Raw genomic sequence first — 21975 nt, 5'->3', positions numbered from 1 at the left:
AAAAGGCCATCTAGGAAAGGTACTACTCCTATCCTTAACCCCTTAACCCCTACGGTGGGGTTAGAAAGAGCGAAAAGTGTGTATTTTTCCCAGAGCACATTTTCAACTGTACTTAGCAGGTCAAGTTAGGCCGTTGTGCGTGGTGTGAGGAAGCTGCACTGAGGTGTTCTTCCATCCTACAGCAGCAGTGACCTTGAGGAAGGTGAGACATCACTGTGACACAGATAGACCCAAGTAGGACTCGACTCTACATACGAGTCAGTGACAGGCGGACATGAGGGTTGAGTGACGGTAGAGACGTAAATCTACAAAACGTAACACAAACCACACGAGCATGGTGGACAGCAGACATTTCCACAAGACACGTTTTTAACAGCAGCCACTGTTGAATTTCATAAATATCGGGACGTTGTCACTGGAGGATTTTCTCGAGCAGTTATTAAATCGCCTTTTTAATCTCCTGGTTTGAAAGTCGTTTCACAAGGTCAAACCAAAGCCAGCAGACTCTTACTGCTGCAGAATGGAGCCGCCCTTGTGTTTTGAGGCCCGATTGGAGGACGGCCGAAGATGTTAATAATTATACTGAACCATCCGGCAAAACTGAGTTTTATCTGAAGGTCTTACTGCTAAACAATACTGGGAGTTTCTAAAGACCAGAGGATTAAATTACTTGGTAATGTCTGCTTAGTTGATCCTTGTGCTTTTAAGTGTTTTTTTGTTGTTGTTGACCCCCTCCACTTTTTCTCCGCAATTGAATTTGGCCAATTACCCCACTCTTCCAAGCCGTCCCGGTCTCTGCTCCACCCCCTCTGCCGATCTGGGGAGGGCTGCAGACTACCACACGTCTGCTCCAATACGTGTGGAGTCACCAGCCGCTTCTTTTCACCTGACAGTGAGGAGTTTCACCGGGGGGACGTAGCGCGTGGGAGGATCACGCTATTCCCCTCAGTTCCCCCAAGGTGCTAGTGCAGCGACCAGGACACATACCCACACCCGGCTTCCCACCCGCAGACACGGCCAGCTGTGTCTGTAGGGACGCCCGACCAAGCCGGAGGCAAGACGGGGATTCGAACCGATGATCCCCGTGGTGGTAGGCAACGGAATAGACCGTCATGCCACCCGCACGCCTGCTTTTAAGTGTTTTTGTTTTTAGTGACTTTCCTGCTAATACGCTTTCCCTTTAAATCCCAACTTCTTCTGAAAAGACGCAGAAAGACAGACATGTAATTAGGAAGAGAGATACACACACACACACACACACACACACACACACACACACACACACACACACACACACACACACACACACACACATCGCCTGCAGTCAAGTCAGCTGTCCCAGGAGATAACTGACTGAATTAAGAGGACAGATGCCAAAGACCAGACTCAACTGGCGTGTTCCTGTACATCCTGTGTGTGGGTGGGTGGGTGGGTGGGTGTGTCAATGTGCCTGTACGTCATAGTGTACAGTATATGTGTGTTAATACAGCATTTGATACGTGTGTATGTGGAAACATCAGTCCAGCTGCAGGAGAGTCAGGTGTTAGGTCACGTGTGACGTGTGGTCCATAGCGCTCGCTTCACCGCCGGCAGCATCACAGTGTTGTAATGCAGGTCAGCTCTCCCACATGAGCGATGGTGGTTGGGGTGCATGTGTTCAGCGTGAGGCTCATTATGAAGTGACGGCTGGTTGTGATGTGCTCTGACATGAACCATCACACCAACACGGTCCAGACTCGGATGCTGCTTCCAGCTTGTCTGTCTTGTTTTGGTGTGAATAAACCTCACCTCACCTAGGTCGTCCGTCAGGACGCCCCCTATAGGGTTTCCGTTGCACACGCCCCTGTAGGGTTTCCGTTGCGCATGTTTGTTTAAAGCATGGGGCACTACTCCACGTGCAGGTCTATGGATCTCTGCTAACTGGAGATTTTGTGCCTTTCCGTTGTCAAGATGCATTGATCATCTGCAAAGCCACGATGTCCCCCGGTCCAGAACATCAGTCTATGGATGAATACACCTAGGACTACTGCTGCCCATAGGAGTAGCAGGAGTTATCATGGAGGTTTACTCCTCTAGATCCGCTGTGTTCTGCTCTGTTGTCTCCTGACAACATGAACAGGGTTACCGCGAGGAGGGTGTGGCTCTTCACCACGCACACACGGTCATTCATCATGGAGAGGCTGTATTTTGTGCTTCACACGATGCTGGGGTGTATGGAGACCAGTCTAGGATGCCATGAAAGGCCATCTAGGAAAGGTACTACTCCTATACTTAACCCCTTGGCCCCAAACTTGTTTGAATACAACTGAAACTATATTCCTTTAAAGAGGCTGGAAATGGAAGACAGCCGGTTTGTTTTTGTGGGTCTACGGTTTGATGTTCTCATCCTGAGAGATCAACAGCAGGTTGAGGGTTAAAGTCTTGCTAAACGTCACCGTGGCAGGACAAATTACTATTGGACAAGTTAGATGTTATGAAAAGGAAAGGCTCTCTAGTTTTATATGTGACATATGTTATAACAAACACAACACGGCAGCGAGCAGCACAGCTTCTTCCCCAGCGCGGTGGTTAGGGGAAGTGCCCTGCCCAAAGGCAACACAGTTGTGTGTGGGGTTCTGATCCAAGCAACCCTCCAGTTGTCAGCCCAAGATCACCCAGCCAGTCCTGAGATTCAAACCAGCAACCTTCCTGTCAATGGCCTGTTACTCTCACGGTGAGGTCATATACCCTGGTCCTGATCCTGCTTCCTGGTTGGCCACAGCATGGGACCAGCATGGCGTACATGTTGTGTCTGCCCCAAAGAGAGGGCAGATCCTCCATACCAGGTGCTGCTCCAGGGCCGGAGCTCCTCCACATCTTTATCCGGATCTGGGCCGGCTGGCTGCAGCTTGGCGGGGGCTGGCAGAGTTGACTGGAGTACCAGCCCTTTCAGCTTGGATGTGCCAAGTCCCAGGACAGAAGTGGCACGTTTGCCCTACATCAGCACTTTGCCTAGGTGACCTGACCCTCCCCATTCCCTGACAGGGGGCAGAGCAGCGCTGGTGCCTCTGCTGCCAGTGAATGGGCAGAAACACTTTCCAGCCCCGGGTTCACCCCTGACCCGCTCAGGGGTTTAAACATGCCATCGTTGAATTTGAAGTGAGGATATCGAAGAGCGGTTGTGAATCACATCTTGCTGTTTAAAGGACATGAAGTACCGACTGGTCTCCAATCAGCTGGTTTCGCACCGCGTCTCACCAACAACCAGCTGTCAGGCTTTCATTACAGCTCTACACTTCACCCGTTTATCTGAAGGAATGCTGACGAGGGAAATCGGCCGGTGAAGAGTTTAGTTTGAATAAAAACTTGTGTCGCTTCAGGTTGGGAACCGCCGCTGTCGCCACCCAGCAACTGGGTTTCTCCATCTTGGCGTCTTGGAGGCTCCGTCATAAATCATTAAGACACCGGCCTGATCACAATGACCTGGATTTGAATCTGCCACGAGACGCCTGCATGTCCTCCTTTCCTGTCTGCCCTGTCCATTCCGTGTCTCTTCAGTGTGCCTGTGGTAGTAGAGCATTTAGTTAACATCCAGGCTCTCAGAAGCTGTAGAAGCTGAAGTACTACATGCATATGGACACATCTCCCAGCTTTCACATGATGCTGATGGGTCAGATGTTTCTCCATGGCTTCTTCATGATCAGCCATAGAACTGCTGCACGCCGAGTAGTGCCCCATGCTTTAAACAAACATGTGCAACTGAACCCCTGTGTGTGTGTGTGTGTGTGTGTGTGTGTGTGTGTGTGTGTGTATATATATATATATATATATATATATATAGCGGTTTTTTCCGAAACCATCAATGGTGTTATAAGTGCTCAACTAATGGGGAGCGGGATATCAAGACAGATACAGGGAAAAAAGGTTTTAATGCGTTGCAGTGCATTGCCCACACAGTGGGCTGTGTGGTCGGTCGCGTGACTGAGAGTCCAATCAAAATGCTGCTGTGATCCATGTTCCTCCCCCTCTCAGCTGTGACCACCCAGCAGCCCAGACCAGGGTTTCACCCTGTAAGGACAAGAAGGTGAACAGGGCTGGTCTTCGTCAGCAGTACGTCCACAGACACCTGGACGGTACCGAGGAAGACTCTCATGACTCATGTTGCCAGGATAGCCATCTTCCTGCAAGTACACCCACATTACTGTTCTTCCAACAGCCAGAAGATGTATGATCATTATAAATCATTCATTGCTCATACTTGTTTAAGTTCCGGCTGATGCGTATCCCAGCATGCATTGGGCAGAAGGCAGGAAGAAACCATGGACAGCACGCCACTGCATTACATGATAGATGATAATGATAACAAGTCATTGTGTTGGGTGTAGTATTGTTGTGTTAGAAGCCGACGCTGCACAGCAGGGCCTGCGGATCTGGACCGTCCTCCTACATAAACGCCAGGCCACGCCAGGCCTTCCTCGCCACAGTCCACACGGGTGTGTTTTACCAGCGGACAATGGGGTCGATACGGGAGCACGTAGTTTCTCTTACCTGGCATGACTATTTCATGACCCTCTCTGGTAGTTTACATTTTAATGGCTGTCACTATTGTGTCCCGGGGCTCATCCAAACCCCGGGGGCGAAACCAGAGACCGACACCCCAGACGGGAGGCAGCAGACAGGGCAGCATCACTCTCCCTTTCACCGCGCCGGGCCGGATGCTCTCCCATCTCCCCCAGCCACCACCTTCTCCAGCTCCCCCATCTCCCCGCGCTTCCAGCTCCCCCATCTATCCTCCAGGCTCCCCCAGCTCCCCCATCTCTCCTCCCAGCTCCCCCATCTCTCCTCCCAGCTCCCCCAGCTCCCATCTCCCCTGACAAGGCTCACCCTTCTCTGTCAGTGCCCACCTGTCACTGAGTGTCCCGTTCTGCAACTGCATACTGAGTGTGTGTGTGTGTGTGTGTGTGTGGGGGGGGGGTTATGTGGTGTGTGTGGCGTGGTGTGTGTGTGTGTGTGGGGGGGGGTTATGTGGTGTGTGTGTGGGGGTTATGTGGTTTGTGTGTGTGTGTGTGGGGGGGGGGTGTGGGAGGGGTGTTTGTGTGCGCCGTGTTATCTGCTGAGAGACAAACATGATGAAAGATGTGAAGAAGGAATCACATGCAGGATGATGCATTAATGGATGATAGAAGGTTGAATTGGTGGATGCACAGCTAAATTACCGAATACACACACACACACACACACACACACACACACACACACACACACAGTGTGTGGTAGCAGATGTGTCAGTCAGTGGTGTTGGACGGGTGGAGGCTGAGCTTGGGTCAGGTTCTTGTGTGTGTCAGATGGACACTGGACACTGCTGGCTGTGACGTGCTGAGACATCAGGTCAGCGTACAGAAGATGACACAACATGTTAAGTTACAACCGACCTGTGATGGAAAACCTCCGGATCAGTAAAACACCTGATGTATTTACTGCAAACCTGTTACCCACAACTGTCCCCTCTGTCTACACACCACTCTGACATGATGACCCTGTAGACAGACAGACAGACGGATAGATAAATAGACAGACAGAAAGACTGACAGACAGATAGACAGATGGACAGAGATAGTGATTGATAGACAGATAGTGTGTTACACTGTATTGTTTATAAGGGTGGGGACACCTGCAGTCACTGTATTGTTTATAAGGGTGGGGGTACCTGCAGTCACTGTATTGTTTATAAGGGTGGGGGTACCTGCAGTCACTGTATTGTTTATAAGGGTGGGACACCTGCAGTCACTGTATTGTTTATAAGGGTGGGGACACCTGCAGTCACTGTATTGTTTATAAGGGTGGGGACACCTGCAGTCACTGTATTGTTTATAAGGGTGGGGACACCTGCAGTCACTGTATTGTTTATAAGGGTGGGGGTACCTGCAGTCACTGTATTGTTTATAAGGGTGGGGACACCTGCAGTCACTGTATTGTTTATAAGGGTGGGGGTACCTGCAGTCACTGTATTGTTTGTAAGGGTGGGGACACCTGCAGTCACTGTATTGGTTATAGGGGTGGGGACACCTGCAGACACTGTATTGTTTGTAAGGGTGGGGACACCTGCAGTCACTGTATTGGTTATAAGGGTGGGGACACCTGCAGTCACTGTATTGTTTATAAGGGTGGGGACACCTGCAGGCACTGTATTGTTTATAAGGGTGGGGGTACCTGCAGTCACTGTATTGTTTATAAGGGTGGGGACACCTGCAGCCACTGTATTGTTTATAAGGGTGGGGACACCTGCAGTCACTGTATTGTTTATAAGGGTGGGGACACCTGCAGCCACTGTATTGTTTATAAGGGTGGGGGTACCTGCAGGCACTGTATTGTTAATAAGGGTGGGGACACCTGCAGTCACTGTATTGGTTATAGGGGTGGGGACACCTGCAGACACTGTATTGTTTATAAGGGTGGGGACACCTGCAGCCACTGTATTGTTTATAAGGGTGGGGACACCTGCAGTCACTGTATTGGTTATAGGGGTGGGGACACCTGCAGACACTGTATTGTTGATAAGGGTGGTGACACCTGCAGTCAGGTGAGACTGAAGAGGTCACTGAGATGAGGATGAGACATAGTATCTGTCAGTAAACATTGTTTCCACATGAACTGATTCAACCTTCTGTGATAGAAAGATCACAACTGACTCTTTTTTGCAGTAATGATGGAAAGAAGGAACAAAAGCAACAACAATGATAATGATAATAATAATGATAACGATAATGATGATAATAATGAAGGATGATGATAATAATGATGATAATAATGATGATGATAATGATAAGGATGATGATGATAATGATGATAATGATGATCATGATAACGATAATTGAAGGTATGTCATAGTGTGTTTCTATCAGGACATCGAATCAGTTTCATTAAATCAGTCAAGTCAAGTTTATTTATATAGCACATTTAAAAGAACCACAGTTGAACCAAATGTGTAAAATGTCAGTCTGAGTCACTGCCGACTTCCACCCCAGTCAGACCTCTGTGTGTGTGTGTGTGTGTGTGTGTGTGTGTGTGTGTGTGTGTGTGTGTGTGTGTGTGTGTGTGTGTGTGTGTGTGTGTGTGTGTGTGTGTGTGTGAGACAGCGAGAGAGATGTATGAGCTGTGTCTTCCTCACCCTGCTTTGATATTCCTGGCATGACTCGGACTATTACAGCACCCAATAGCACACACACACACACACACACACACACACACACACACACACACACACACACACACACACACACACACACACACACAATGTGTGACTGCTGGTATGTTTGTGTCAGTTGTGAGAATGTGACGGCTCAATTGTGCGTGCATAAACATGTAGGTCTGTGTGACTGACTCACTCCCTGTTCAATGTGTGTGTGTGTGTGTGTGTGTGTGTGTGTGTGTGTGTGTGTGTGTGTGTGTGTGTATATATATATCCGCCTCTGCCTGGTTCCACATGCCCTCGGGCGGGCCGGATTACACTCTACGCCCTGCTTACAGGAAGCAGAGGAGAGCAGGCATCATCGTCGTGTGTTCTCAACCTGACAACTTTACCAGGGTCTGATTTACCCGTGGAAGTGTGCTGGTAGGTGCAGGTGGAAGTGTGCTGGTAGGTGCAGGTGGAAGTGTGCTGGTAGGTGCAGGTGAAAGTTTGCTGGTTAGTGCAGGTGGAAGTGTGCTGGTTGGTGCAGGTGAAAGTTTGCTGGTAGGTGCAGGTGGAAGTGTGCTGGTAGGTGCAGGTGAAAGTGTGCTGGTAGGTGCAGGTGGAAGTGTGCTGGTAGGTGCAGGTGAAAGTGTGCTGGTAGGTGCAGGTGAAAGTGTGCTGGTAGGTGCAGGTGAAAGTTTGCTGGTAGGTGCAGGTGAAAGTGTGCTGGTAGGTGCAGGTGAAAGTGTGCTGGTAGGTGCAGGTGAAAGTGTGCTGGTAGGTGCAGGTGGAAGTGTGCTGGTAGGTGCAGGTGGAAGTGTGCTGGTAGGTGCAGGTGGAAGTGTGCTGGTAGGTGCAGGTGGAAGTGTGCTGGTAGGTGCAGGTGGAAGTGTGCTGGTAGGTGCAGGTGAAAGTGTGCTGGTTGGTGCAGGTGAAAGTGTGCTGGTAGGTGCAGGTGAAAGTGTGCTGGTAGGTGCAGGTGAAAGTGTGCTGGTATGTGCAGGTGAAAGTGTGCTGGTTGGTGCAGGTGAAAGTGTGCTGGTAGGTGCAGGTGAAAGTGTGCTGGTAGGTGCAGGTGAAAGTGTGCTGGTAGGTGCAGGTGAAAGTGTGTGGACAGTTGTGTGCATGTGGTTGACATGTATCCATGGTAAATCTTGCAGGCATTGCAAACAATAAGCCATTGTCAACAGCACAAACCAACAAACAGGAAACTGGTGTGACTGCTGCAGTAGAAACAGGAAGTCAGTGGACTACAGTTATGCACAGAGTCACTTGTGTCTGTAGGGATGCCCGACCAAGCCGGAGGTAACAAGGGGATTTGAACCGGCGATCCCCGTGTTGGTAGCCAGTGGAATAGACCGCTACGCTACCCGGACACCCCCGTGTCTATACTTTATTGAATTTGCTGAGGTTGCCCGAGTGGCTGGTGAACACGACGACAACAGGGGAAACTTGTTTGTTATCTGCCAGGCGGACTGGAGGGATTCATCATTTGTTCGCTTGTGTGCGTCTGTCCGCCGCTGATCTCGTAAACTTGGGGACCTGTCAGCCCTGTTTTGTGCAGTTATGACTGTATGATCAACAATCCCTGGTAGTTTTGGTGATTCAAAATCTCTGGGAAATGTTTGTTCTCACCATGGGCGTCGCCAGGTCATTCTGCCGGGGCTTAAGGCCCCAACGTTTTGAGTGTAGCCCGAATATAATTGTAAATGTAAGCCCATGTGAAGCCCGACACAACACGTAACGTGTGAATGTCCGATAGTCTTCGTAACATAACAGCCCGTCAACATAAATGCAGGTCTCTAAACTAACTCCGTGTGTGTGTGCGTGTTGTAATATTGGGCGGGTGTGGGTGGAGAGTGCTAGCAGCATGTGGCTAGTTAGCAAGGGACCCGGGATAGCTGATTAAAGGTACCCCTCCCAATTTCGGCTGTTACTGTGTTTGCGTGTGGGAGGGTCTGATGGGAGGGTCTGGGTCAGTTCCGAGTCACATGACACAAGTTAAAGCGGGAAGAGACGAGCAGAGGGGAAATGGCAGAGTGTGCAGGAAAAAAACCAACTCAGTCTTTTCGGATTTGTCCAGAAGAGAAGGAAGGGTAAGAATTTAGCCTATGTAGTAACTTCTCAATAATGGTAGGAATTGGATTCGGCACCTACAATCATGATGAAGAGGAATCTTCTTCATCATGATTGTAGGTGCCGTGTAGCTAGCGGGCTAACTCGTCTGATACCGTAGCATACTGTTATTGTCCTTTAGCAGGGTTTTCTCGTAAATACATCACATTTCCATTAAACGCTAACGACTCATTCATTTTACGATAGGCACAAACAAAAGTTAACCGTCATATTGATTTAAATCTAAACGAACTTCAAGTAAATAAACAATTAACTTTACACCATTATGTGTGGGGGTATTGTTCAGAGGCTACTACAGTTAGATCATAATGCTACTGATGCCTGTACATTGGAATGAATTTTGTCAATTGCAACTGTCAGTATAGACAGGTCAGTGTCATGGTGTTACACTGAAATAACAAATGTTTTCATTTTAGCTCATTTTATCATGCCATGCACCATTTTGACAACTTATGTCTAAAAAGTTTAAAAAAAAATTTTTTTGAAATCGCGTTATTTTGACTTCCTGAAAAATATATAAAAATATAGCTTGTGGTGACTTTATTGTAATGTGTATCACAATGAAACCTCCTATCAGAGTAGGAGTAAATAGAGCTTGTTTCTAAAAAAAAAATTTCCAGGAGAGGATTCCCCGGACCCCCTGCAGAAGTCCAGGCTAAACCCCGAATGTTCTCAAATCCTGGAGACGCCCCTGGTTCTCGGTATCGCCGCTCCCTCTCTCCATTCCCTCTCTAGCTCGCTTGACCACCGCTGCTCTCTGCTGCTGCACGCATGTGCAGGGTTGATTTAGATCGGGCAGCGACATTGTCCATTCTGTGTTTGGGTATGAGTGTTGGAAGTAAAGATGATGTCATCGTATTGTGCAGATCAGCAAATAATTCACTGCTGACCTCAGAGGCACAGGAGAGCTGGAGGATCACTGGATGAACCAAAAATAATTCTCTTTATTCACCTCGCCGCCATTTTAACTGACATCATGAGGGCGGTTGGACATGGAAGTGCCATAGACTCCAGTGTAAACTCCGCTATAAAAATACGATTTCAGCAGTAGGATTAATCACAATCACAGCTGGAAATCACCTCAGTAGCGACAGTAAAACACTTCCATGGCTGAGCTGTGTTTTCTTACCCTTGTTTTATTGCTTTAGAATGAATAAGAATAATTTGCCTACATTCATTTTATATCATGACAACCGCAATGGTTAAACACAGCTTGTCTTTTTTTTTTTTTACATTTATTTCTGATTTTTCCCTTTTTCTCCCAATTTAGTGGCCAATCGATCCCTATTCTAGTTCCAACACCCACCCTCATACTGCATGCGTTCGCCAACTGCATCTCTCCGGCCGGCAGTCTGGAAGGAGCCACCTCGCCACTTTCATGACAAGGCGACTCCAGGCCGAACCACTGCTTTTTCCCACACACACAGAAGCGCATTCATGTGACGAACACAAGCCGACTCCGCCCCCTCCCGAAGACGGCGCTGCCAATGATTGCCGCTTCATCGAGTCCTGCCATAGTCGGATCTGACGAGACTGAGGCGCGAACCCCAGTCCCCAGTGGGCAACTGCATCAACATAAAGCCGATGCTGAGACCGCTACTCCACCACGGACCCCCATCTTAAGTCTTTTAATAAGGGTCCCTTCTCCTGGAAGGTGAAAAAGGGGCTGGCTTGTCACCAAGTCCAAGCACCGGAGAAAGGGAGATGCAGCTGGCAGAGATACCGAATGCGCTCTTCTAGTTGTGGTTTTTGTGCCATGTGGTGTGTGTGTGCAGTCTGGTTGCTGAGTGACATAAAGGAAGATCCGATGGTGACGCTGCAGTGGCTGCTATAGTGCACAGTGATGTGCATTACAGTTGTTGAAGATCAACTGTCTTGTTGGTGTTGATCCAGCAGCGCATATAGTGCATGTTATTGTATTTTAGATGTGACTGTGTTGGCTGTAGCGGCACCCATATGAGAAATTGTGAATATGAGAAATGAGAAAATGTGTGTGTGTGAGAGAGAGGGAGAGAGAGAGAGAGAGAGAGAGAGAGAGATGGGGGGGGGGCAGTTTGTACCCTGACTGAAAAAACCCATGGTACGCTACTGGAAATAGCTGATGTGTAAACATGCTGCCTGGCTGTTGTCTGTCTTGTTTTGCTGTGTCCTGCAGATTTGGTCAGACGTGTCACCATAATGTTTATAGTGGCAGCAAGCAGCAGGATGGAACATGAAATGTTTAGCACCACAGTACTCCAGTGTTGTAATCATGTCCTGAGCAAACCAGGCAGCTAGTGAAACTCCAAGCAGCAGACGAAATGATGATGGTGATGACGTAACGAGTGGCGTCCCGTTTCCTAGGGGAAGGTATCAAACCCCACCCCATGTAGTTCTGTTCTGAAGGGACACCACCTAGTAGAGGGCACTCCAAAACTAGGCATAGGGCCAGGGGGGATTGGGCCCACATGAGGCTGAGTCATCCTCTCTCTCCTGTCTGTCTCTCTACTATCTAATAAATGCCACACCAAAAAAAAAGAAAAAAGAAAAGAAACTTTAAAAAAAGAATGAAAGGGGAAGCGGCAAGGCTGAGCTTTGCGAGGTGGCAAATATGTAGGACAATTTCAGGCTTAATGTTCTTTCTTTTCTGTGACTGAAACAATGTTATCCTTCTTATTCATAGGTGTCTTTTAAAAAAAGCAGTGTTAATGTAAAATCATCCAGGATGTGGAATAGTTCACACCCTGCAGTAACAACACAACACTACATGCTAACCTGCAACACACGTGGGGCAGGGAGCACCGCTAGCTAGCAAACCTTCCTGTCAAGACGGACTCATCTCTGTTCTCCTCTACCTTTCTGTTTCTCCTGCTGCACCTTCACGTCTTTTCTAAATGCCACATTCTGCACCCCCCCCCTTTTCTCTGCTTTTATTTTGCTCCACTCAGACCTTTTCAACAAATCCATTATTAGGAGGTGCTCCCTGAAGATAGCCGTCCCTGCAGGGTGTTGCTTCTATTCTCTGTCGTGTGAATGATAACGAGGCTGTGATTTCATGGTGTAAGATGATGTTGGAGTGATGAAGGTCATTCTCAAGGACACGCTGACACATTTCACTGTTTCACCATCTTCTCATACGAGCACAACAATTATCCATGTTTCAGCCGTCTAATGGATCGTTATTACTCTGCATGTCTAACCTACTTCTCTCTCTCTCGCTCTCTGTCTCTCTGTCTCTCTCTGTCTCTCTCTCTCTCTGTCTCTCTCTCTGTCTCTCTCTGTCTCTCTTTGTCTCTTTCTGTCCCTCTCTCTGTCTCTCTTTCCGTCTCTGTCTCTCTCTGTCTCTGTCTGTCCCTCTCTGTCTCTCTCTCTCTCTCTCTGTCTGTCTCTTTCTGTCCCTCTCTCTGTCTCTCTCTATGTCTCTTTCTATGTCCCTCTCGCTCTGTCTCTGTCTCTCTGTCCCTCTCTCTGTCTCTCTCTATGTCCCTGTCGCTCTGTCTCTCTGTCTCTTTCCCTCTCTCTCTGTCTCTTGCTCTCTCTCTCTCTCTCTCACTCTGTGTCTGTCTGTCTGTCTGTCTCTCTGTCTTGCTCTCTTACTCATTTCTCTCCCTACTTTCCTTTTCTCCTCTTCCCCCTCACTTAAGTGTCTTGGTTACACACATCATGTTGAAGACATGTATTTAGCTCAGAAAAAAAGACACCATCAATATGTTGGGCTGTAGTCATCATCATCGCGGTGTCTTGTTGCCATGGTGATTGGTTGTGGCTACTCGGCCATGCGGCAGAGGGAGGTATGTTGGATTTGAAAATATGGTTGTGTGAGATTGAAAAGACAGGTGGGTAGAAAGACATGTTGGCAGAAAGACATGTAGACAGACAGACAAGCAGAAAAACAGACATGTAGACAGGCAGACATACAGACAGGTGGGTAGAGAGACATGTAAATAGAAAGAGAGGTGGGCAGACAGACAAGCAGGCAGACAGACATGTAGACAGACAGACAGACAGAAAGACATGTAGACAGACAGACATGCAGACAGAAAGACATGTAGACAGACAGACAGGCAGGCAGACAGACAGGCAGGCAGGCAGGCAGGTAAACCGGAAAATGCACGTTGCTTAACAGGGAGAATAAAAATCAAAAAGAAAAGCTTGTTATTATAGTTAAGATATTTCTGTCTGATGGAACCGAACCCATCAAGGCCCAGTTTTGTGTGAATCCGTCATGTAATGGAGGAGTCTTTTCATTTGCTGCTCCATGTTGGTTGTCATGTTGTATAGCATGTTGTATATCATGTTGTGTGTCCATGTTGTGTATCTGCTGGTGAGACACACACAGTCCCCTGCAGGAATGTTCAATTCAGGCACAGCAAGTTTGGATTATTTTTTCAAGGGCATGTGGAGGTCAATTATCCCATCCTAAACCCTGTAAGCTTTTCATTTGCACACACACACACACACACACACACACACACACGCACGCACGCACGCACGCACACACACACACACACACACACACACGCACACGCTCTTTCTGCAGGATCCTGCAGCAAAGAGCCATGGCGGCTGTTTGCTGCCATGTAGGATGCATAGTGTTTCCATGGAGATCTATTTTTAGCCTCCGACAAAAAAGGGCCAACTGTTACAATATGCCTTCATGTTCCCACCGGCTGCAAACTTCCATTTCCTCTCATGCAGAAAGGACTGCGTGAGGTTTTCTAGCCGTACCTGACGTGTGTTGGGAAATGGCGAGGTGTGAGGTAAGCACATTCAGCCGTTCAGATCACGGATCTGACTTTAACAAACCCCACCATTGCCATCCGCACAAACTAGAATGAGAGAATGATGAGAATATAGGATGGAAACTGTAGCCTTCCCATTTTACCACTTGTCTTTAAAGTTTTGCTTGGCGACATGATGACATATGCATAGTTTGTTGTTGGTATGGATGATGGATGATGCTATGGATGATGGTATGGATGGTATGGATGTTGGTATGGTATGGATAATGATGTGGATGTTGGTATGGATGGTGGTGGTATGGATGATGTTATAACTGACGGTGTAGATGACGGCATGGATGATAGTATGGCTGATGGTGTGGATGATGGTATGGATGATGGTATGGATGGTATGGATGTTGGTATGGTATGGATAATGATGTGGATGTTGGTATGGATGGTGGTGGTATGGATGATGTTATAACTGACGGTGTAGATGACGGCATGGATGATAGTATGGCTGATGGTGTGGATGATGGTATGGATGATGGTATGGATGGTATGGATGTTGGTATGGTATGGATAATGATGTGGATGTTGGTATGGATGGTGGTGGTATGGATGATGTTATAACTGACGGTGTAGATGACGGCATGGATGATAGTATGGCTGATGGTGTGGATGATGGATGATGCTATGGATGATGGTATGGATGTTGGTATGGATGGTATGGATGTTGGTATGGTATGGATAATGATGTGGATGTTGGTATGGATGGTGCTGGTATGGATGATGTTATAACTGACGGTGTAGATGACGGCATGGATGATAGTATGGCTGATGGTGTGGATGATGGTATGGATGAGGTTGCTGTCAGCCCATCAGGCCCTGATGCTCTCATTAACCCAGCTTCTGCAGCCTGTGTGTCTGGGAGTGGAGCTGCTATGAACGCCGTATTTAATTATTAAATAAGCGAAGCTGCAATGCAGGGGAGGGTCGCAATGTTCATTTATTGGCCCTTTTTAAGCTGACATAATTGTTAAGATGAAGTTAAGTCTCAGGTCCCCTGCATGCTGTTGTTAACAGGGTCCCTGGTACTGATGCTGCTCAGGCCGCTGACAGTGTCGCGGATTAATGCCACATGACCGCTGCGTTTGAGGACTGAAGTAGATCATTATTTGGACACTTTCTTTGCATTAGATGGTGTGCATGGGAGAAGTGACCGTGAAAATAGCATGCAGCGGTTGGATGATGTTAGCGTCATTAGTCAGATTTCTTCCCACGAGCCGGTGGAGCCACAGAGCCCTGGCCTCTGTTCTGTCCCAGGACCTGCAACTACTACAAACACACATCCGAGCTCAGCAAAGTGATTCTTCTTTCATTTTGAAAAATAACGTCTAAAAAAAGGCTATGAGGGACTTCAGAGTCTGTTCCGTTCAGCTGGGACTCAGCTTAATACAGTCAGACGGGCCTCAAAAGAAAGTGCATTAAACTTGTAGATGGAACAGAACGCTTCCCTATCTGATGTCTTGTAACTGGGATCATATTCCCACTAAAGCTTTTTCAGTGTTTGAACTTTGGTGAAATAAACCAGAAATGATTAAACCAGGAAGTGTTCACTGTGCCTTTCCTGCTGATATGTATCGATATTTATCTGTTGTGTCTGTAATACCTCGTGTAACGAGCAGAAGACCGTCTCACCCTGTATGTTCTCACAAGATTTCTAGCTGTAAAACAGAAACAAGGACGTTAAATGTCGGCCTAACAAAGCTGGATGTGGGTATGTGTCCTGGTCACTGCACTAGTGCCTCGTCTGGTCGGTCAGGTCACCTGTTCGGGGGGGGGTAGCAGTGATCCTCCCATGTGCTACGTCCCCGACTCCACATGTATCGGAGGAGGCATGTGGTAGTCTGCAGCCCTCCCCAGATCGGCAGAGGGGGGTGGAGCAGCGACCGGGACGGCTCAGAAGAGTGGGGTAATTGGACGGATACGGTTGGGGAGAAAAAGGGGGAAAAATGTAGGCCCAACATCGGTTGTTTTCCATTGGAAGATTATTGGAATCAATCTTTTTCCCCTCATAATCAGATAAAGGAAGCTTGTGCTGCAAACAAGCAGCCATGCAGGGGACAGCTAGCTTCACTTTCTAATGCAGGAGGTTGAGGAGTGCGTAGCTTGTATCCACGGGCCCTTTAAAGAGAGAAGCTGGATAAACAGCAGATTTAACGAGGTTAAACGTCATGCGGCACCTGCAGACCGTCTCATCGCTCATGTGGGAAGCGCTGAGGACAGCAGCGTCTGGATCTCCATGTGAGGTGACTGCTGCCCTGCACAGAATGGTGCATCAGCGTCCCACACCTAGCTGCCCTGTCTCTGCAGAGACTAGCTACTCTGTCTCTGCAGAGACTAGCTGCTCTTTCTCTGCAGAGGCTAGCTGCTCTGTCTCTGCAGAGACTAGCTGCCGGTAGCTTGGCTCTGCAGAGATGAGCTGCCCTGTCTCTGCAGAGACGAGCTGCCATAGCTAGTCTCTGCAGAGACGAGCTGCCCTTTCTCTGCAGAGACTAGCTACCCTGTCTCTGCAGAGACTAGCTGCCGGTAGCTTGGCTCTGCAGAGACGAGCTGCCCTTTCTCTGCAGAGACTAGCTATGGCAGCTTGTCTCTGCAGAGACTAGCTACCCTGTCTCTGCAGAGACTAGCTGCCAGTAGCTTGTCTCTGCAGAGACTAGCTATGGCAGCTTGTCCCTGCAGAGATGAGCTGCCCTGTCTCTGCAGAGACGAGTGACTGTGGACAGATGATCGTATGTAGTGGGTTTCAGAGCGGTCTCTACACCACATTAAATGTGTCCATGTAGACTGGCTAGGAAATAAGCTGCTGGGACAGGCAGAGTGGACGTCCACCACCACTTATGAAATGAACCAAGAGAAAAAGTTATAGATAGGCTGCCCCGTGTGTGTGTGTGTGTGTGTGTGTGTGTGAGAAAGAGAGAGAGAGAGAGAGAGAGAGAGAGAGAGAGAGAGGGAGAGAGACACTGATGTTAAGGCAAACACAAAACGAGGCTGCTCCTGCCAACAGAGAGAAAGGATGGGAGGTGGACAGAAAGTGAGATGATGGCAGCTGGAGGTGAAGTTTCTTGTGCCTCTGTAGTTCATGTAATGTGTTCATGTAATGCAGGGGTGTCAAACTCCAGGCCTCAAGGGCTGCAGTGTCTGCAGGTATTTGTTGCAACCGTGCACTACACCACCTGATTTCACTAATTAGCTCACCTCCTGGATCAAGGAGGGAAAGGAACTAGTTTAATCAGGTGGTGTAGTGCATGGTTGCAACAAATACTTGCAGACACTGCGGCCCTCGAGGCCTGGAGTTTGACACCCCTGTAATGTGTTCAGACACAACACCTTTGCCTTTAGCCAACACATGAAAATGAAAAAAAACGTGAAAGTGGCATCCAGATGGAGTCACTGGCGGTGTAAGTTGAGGGTGAACTATGGGATTGGTTTGCTGAAGAGCTCTCTTAACAATACGCTGTTCTCTGAGTCTGTGTGAAGACTGCTGTGTGTGAGAGGAGGAGGAGGAGGAGGAGGAGACGTCAAAACGCAGGGCCTTCATCTTCCAATGGCGTTATATAAAGAATGGAAAGGCAGTACCCACTGTGACTCAAATGGGTCATTAGAGATGCTGTCCGTATTAGAGGTGTGTGTGTGTGTGTGTGTGTGTGTGTGTGTGTGTAGATAGCTAAATGGATTGATAGATATAGAAATAGATAGCTAGATGGATAGATAGGCATGAGCATGAACTGCTATGCCTCTGAGCCTGTAGAAATAATGTCAAAAGAAAGAAACAGGATTTCTTGGCATCCTGGAGATCCTGTAAATCTGTAGACTAGTTTTCCAGTCATGGAAACACCCAGAAAACGATAAAATTGATCAAATGTCCTGGTAATATTATTGAGGTCATGGAAAATGGTGAAGTTAGGTGATGAAGTCTTATTTTTACCTGCTGGTATCTCATATTCGCCTCCTTGTGTGTCTGTGCTGAGATGTGACATTAGTGTGTTCAGTCACACAGTCCACGTAGAGACTGTCAAGACTTCCCCTGATACTTCATACTGAGTAATATGACTTTCTGTCTGCAACGCCTGGCATGGATACCCAGGATAAAGTCCTGGAAAAGTCCTGGAAAATCATTTCCTAAAGAGTGGAGACAGTTAAGAAAGAAAGAGGATTAGATCAGATCAGATTAGATTTAGATCTAGATTGTTTTATTAGCCATACGACCAAAGCCAGTGGAATGTGTTTTCGGTACAGCATGTTCAACTCTGCAGCACAATACATCCATGGACAACAGCAGACACTCCACATATTATCATGAACACTAGTCACACAGTAGCAGAAACACACATATTACGCACAACAATTAGGTGAATGGTGGTGTGCATGCCAGGGATGTGTGAGGAGGGACTATAGGGAGGAATTCAGAGTCCTGATAGCTAGAGGAAAAAAACTGTTAGTGAAGCGTTTAGTCTTAGTAGACAGTGACCTGTAGCGCCTCCCTGAGGGAAGGAGCTGGAAGAGGTGATGAGCAGGATGTGAGGGGTCGGAGATGATCTTCTTTGCTCGCTTTACAGTCTGGCTAGTATGTAAAGATTCAACTGAGGGGAGTGGGTTGCCTATGATTTTGGATGCCTTGTTGACAATCCGCTGCAGTTTTTTTCTGTGTTTGACTGTCTGTGCCACTGTACCATACTGTAATACTATAATACTGTAATACTGTAACACTATAATACTGTAGTACTGTAATACTATAATACTGTAATAATGTAACACTATAGTACTGTAATACTGTAATAGAAGATGTTATGATGGACTGGATAATGGCTGAGTAAAACAGAACGAGCAGTTGATGTTTGATCTGGTATTTTTTTAAGCTGCCTAAGAAAGTAAAGTCGTTGTTGAGCTTTTGCAATGATGTGTTCAGTGTTAATTTTCCACTTCAGGTTATTGCTGATGTATGTTCCAAGGAATTTAAAAGAGTGGGTGGTGGTGATGGGGTCTCCGTTCATTTGTATGGGTGTTTTGGGATTCGGCATGCATCGGAAGTCAACAATGAGTTTTTGGGTTTTGGCTGTACTAAGCAGAAGGTCGTTGCTTGCACACCAAGTGACAGCTTGGTCTACTTCAGTGCAGTACTGGGTTTCATCATTGTTGGAGATGAGGTCTACGATGAGATGAGGCCTACAATGGTTGTGTCGTCTGCATATTTCATTATTTTCACAGAACTGTCCATGGATGTAAAGTGGGTGGTATAAAGTGAGAAGAGCCAGGGGGAGAGAACACAGCCCTGAGGAGCACCTGTACTGAGGGTAAGAGGGTGTGAGGTTAGGTTATTAACCTTAACTCTCTGTGGCCTGTTCCACAGGACGCTCCAAATCCAGTGGCATATGGCTGGGTCAGTGTTCATATTCAAGCGTATGGTAAAGCGGTTGAGTGGGTTGATGGAGTTGAAGGGGGAACTAAAGTCTGTAAACAGGATGCATGTGTATGTAGGTGTTTGGTGATTCCAGATGTTGCAGGGTATGGTGGAGGGCTTTGCTAACTGCATCCTCAACAGACTGGTTGGCTTGACAGGTAAATTGATATGGGTCCATCATTGGGGAGGTGCAAGATTTTAAGTGTGACAGAATGATGCGCTCAAATGCTTTCATGGCCACAGAAGTTAGGGGCAACTGGTCTGAAGTCACTGAGGCAGGTGATCTTTGAGGACTTTGGCACAGGAATGATGGTAGAGAGTTTGAAGCACTGTGGGTCTGTACATTGGCTTTAGAGAGGTATTAAATATGGTGGAAAATATTGGGGCCAATTGTGCTGCACAGTGGCTCAACAACATAGGACTGATGCTGTCTGGCCCTGATGCTTTCCTAATGTTCAGCTTCTTGAATGTAGCTCTCATCTCATCCTCCTGGATGCAGAAGGGTGACATTGGAGTGGGAGTAGGGGAGATGGATGGTGGAATAGGTTTTTCAAACCTTGCATAAAGCTCATTTAACCTATCCGAGAGGTTATGATCAATATCTGGAGGGGAGCAGGGGCGTTTTTTATTATCTCATTTCCTTAAGATTTTTCCATATTGATCTGGAGTTACTGGAAGAAAATTGTTGTTCCAATTTTGTAGCATAGATGGACTTTCCTTTCTTATTACAGTTTGCAACTTGTACTTGGCTGCTCTGTATTGGTCCCTGTTTCCATTTTTGTACTCCCAGTTCTTTTCCTTGTGTAGGAGGTGTAATTCTTCGGAGAACCGGGGTTTTTCATTGCCGTACAATATCACTGTTTTGGTAGGGCTGCACATTCCTCGCAGAACTGATGTATGATGTCACTGTGTCAGTGAGTTCATCGAGTGAGTCGCAAGCTGCACCAAATATATTCCAATTAGTGCATTCAAAGCACCCTGGAAGCGTTTGAATAGCATCCATGGACCAGGACCTGACAGATTTGGATGTTTTCTTGATGGATTTAAGCATTTGTCTGTATTTTGGGATGAGGAGTAACACAGCATGGTTGGACGTCCCCAGTGGAGCCTCGGAGTTGCATGATAAGCATTTGAAATTGAGACGCAGCAGTGATCCAATGTTCAGTGATGTTCAGTGTGAGTCAAGTCATAATCAAGATGGTGCCGTGGACGGTACGTTGCCTTGGTTCTGCGTTGTCTTGTACTTTTTTGTTTTTGTTTATTTGTTTAGTTTCCAGCACCCACTCATTGATCACATACAGCAGGGAAGAACTTTTAAGTCTCTAACTGTCCACTGGAAAAACTGAACAAAGCAGTGGCGGTGTTCTAGAAGAAGGAGAGTTGGATAAGTAGTTTGATAGCCAGTGGGCTTTATGTCAAAGGGATATTGATATCTGTCTCGCCGTTGTCAGCACTGACAACATTATTGGTCATTTCAAATGTGCTGCCTTTCAATAGGGATGAGGCTTTGAGTCGGAAATTGTGTAGGTTTGGGAGATTTGCCAACGGTTTTAAACTCATCTCTCTTGGCTGTAAAAGTCAGGAAGTGAAGCATGTCATGTCTTTACGCAAGCATTTATGTATTTGACGAGTCCGAACCAGAGTTTAAATGTAAACTTTAGTGTTTGACATGGGAAGGATTCATACACTGTGTATGCAACGTTGGCAAGCTTGCTGTGCTTCGAGTGTGGTGAGTTGGGACATAAACATTTTTGGTGTCCACGCAGGGAGGCAGGGGTGGCAGAACACGGTGTAGGTGCATTCTCTGCGACTACAGGTGAAGTGCCCACAGCAGCTGGAAGTGCATGCAATGTATCGGGGTCTATCGGCGTGCCTAGTGGGGCTGTACCATCGAGTGCTGGGGAAAAGGGAGTCGGAAAGGAGGCACAGGTAGAAGAGGTGGCGGTTGATATTCTTTCTGAGCAGCAGGAGGAAGGGCGGGACAAAGCAGAGAGACAGGAATGTTGATGGGTTAGGGGGGCCATGAATGTGGGAGGAGCCTCTCTTCCACAACCCTCTACTCCCGTTACACACGGCTGAGTCTACAGGCCTAGCACAACGCGTCATGAGGGAAGGCATCTCTTAGCTGGGACACCTCTGGTCGCATGAAAAAGGGACTGGAAAGACATGAAAGAAGTGACATCATTGCTACAGAGGCTCACCGGAGAGGTGATGGAGGCTCTGCCGTAGGCTGTCGAAGCCTGGTTGAGATTGAGGTTGTCGCAAGGAAGAGGTGCACCAGTTTCCCTTCATTAATGTTATAGCTGACACAGGGCAATGTCAGAAAGAGGATGAGAGGATTCGAACCTTTGACACTCCAGGACTGGGGGTGGTGGGGTTCTGTATGAGGTGGCCGTGAAGGTCGGATACCTTACTGAGTTACAGGAGGTGAGGGAACACAAGTGGCAACAATATCTGCCATGGCAGGGTTCAGGTGGAGGGGTTTTTACAAAGCCCCTCTCCCAAAAGGAGCAAGGGATGTGCAG

At 47.6% G+C, this 21975-nt stretch overlaps 1 protein-coding gene across 7 annotated transcripts in view; it reads left to right on the top strand.

Moving 5' to 3' along the window:
• Positions 1 to 21975, top strand: part of atp2b2 (ATPase plasma membrane Ca2+ transporting 2) — a 169634-nt gene that overhangs the window by 26744 nt on the left and 120915 nt on the right. The window lies entirely within an intron of this gene.

This window comes from Lampris incognitus, chromosome 2 (assembly GCF_029633865.1).
Source record: "Lampris incognitus isolate fLamInc1 chromosome 2, fLamInc1.hap2, whole genome shotgun sequence".
NCBI classification, from domain to species: Eukaryota; Metazoa; Chordata; class Actinopteri; order Lampriformes; family Lampridae; genus Lampris; species Lampris incognitus.
This window is presented reverse-complemented; position numbering and strand designations above follow the sequence as displayed.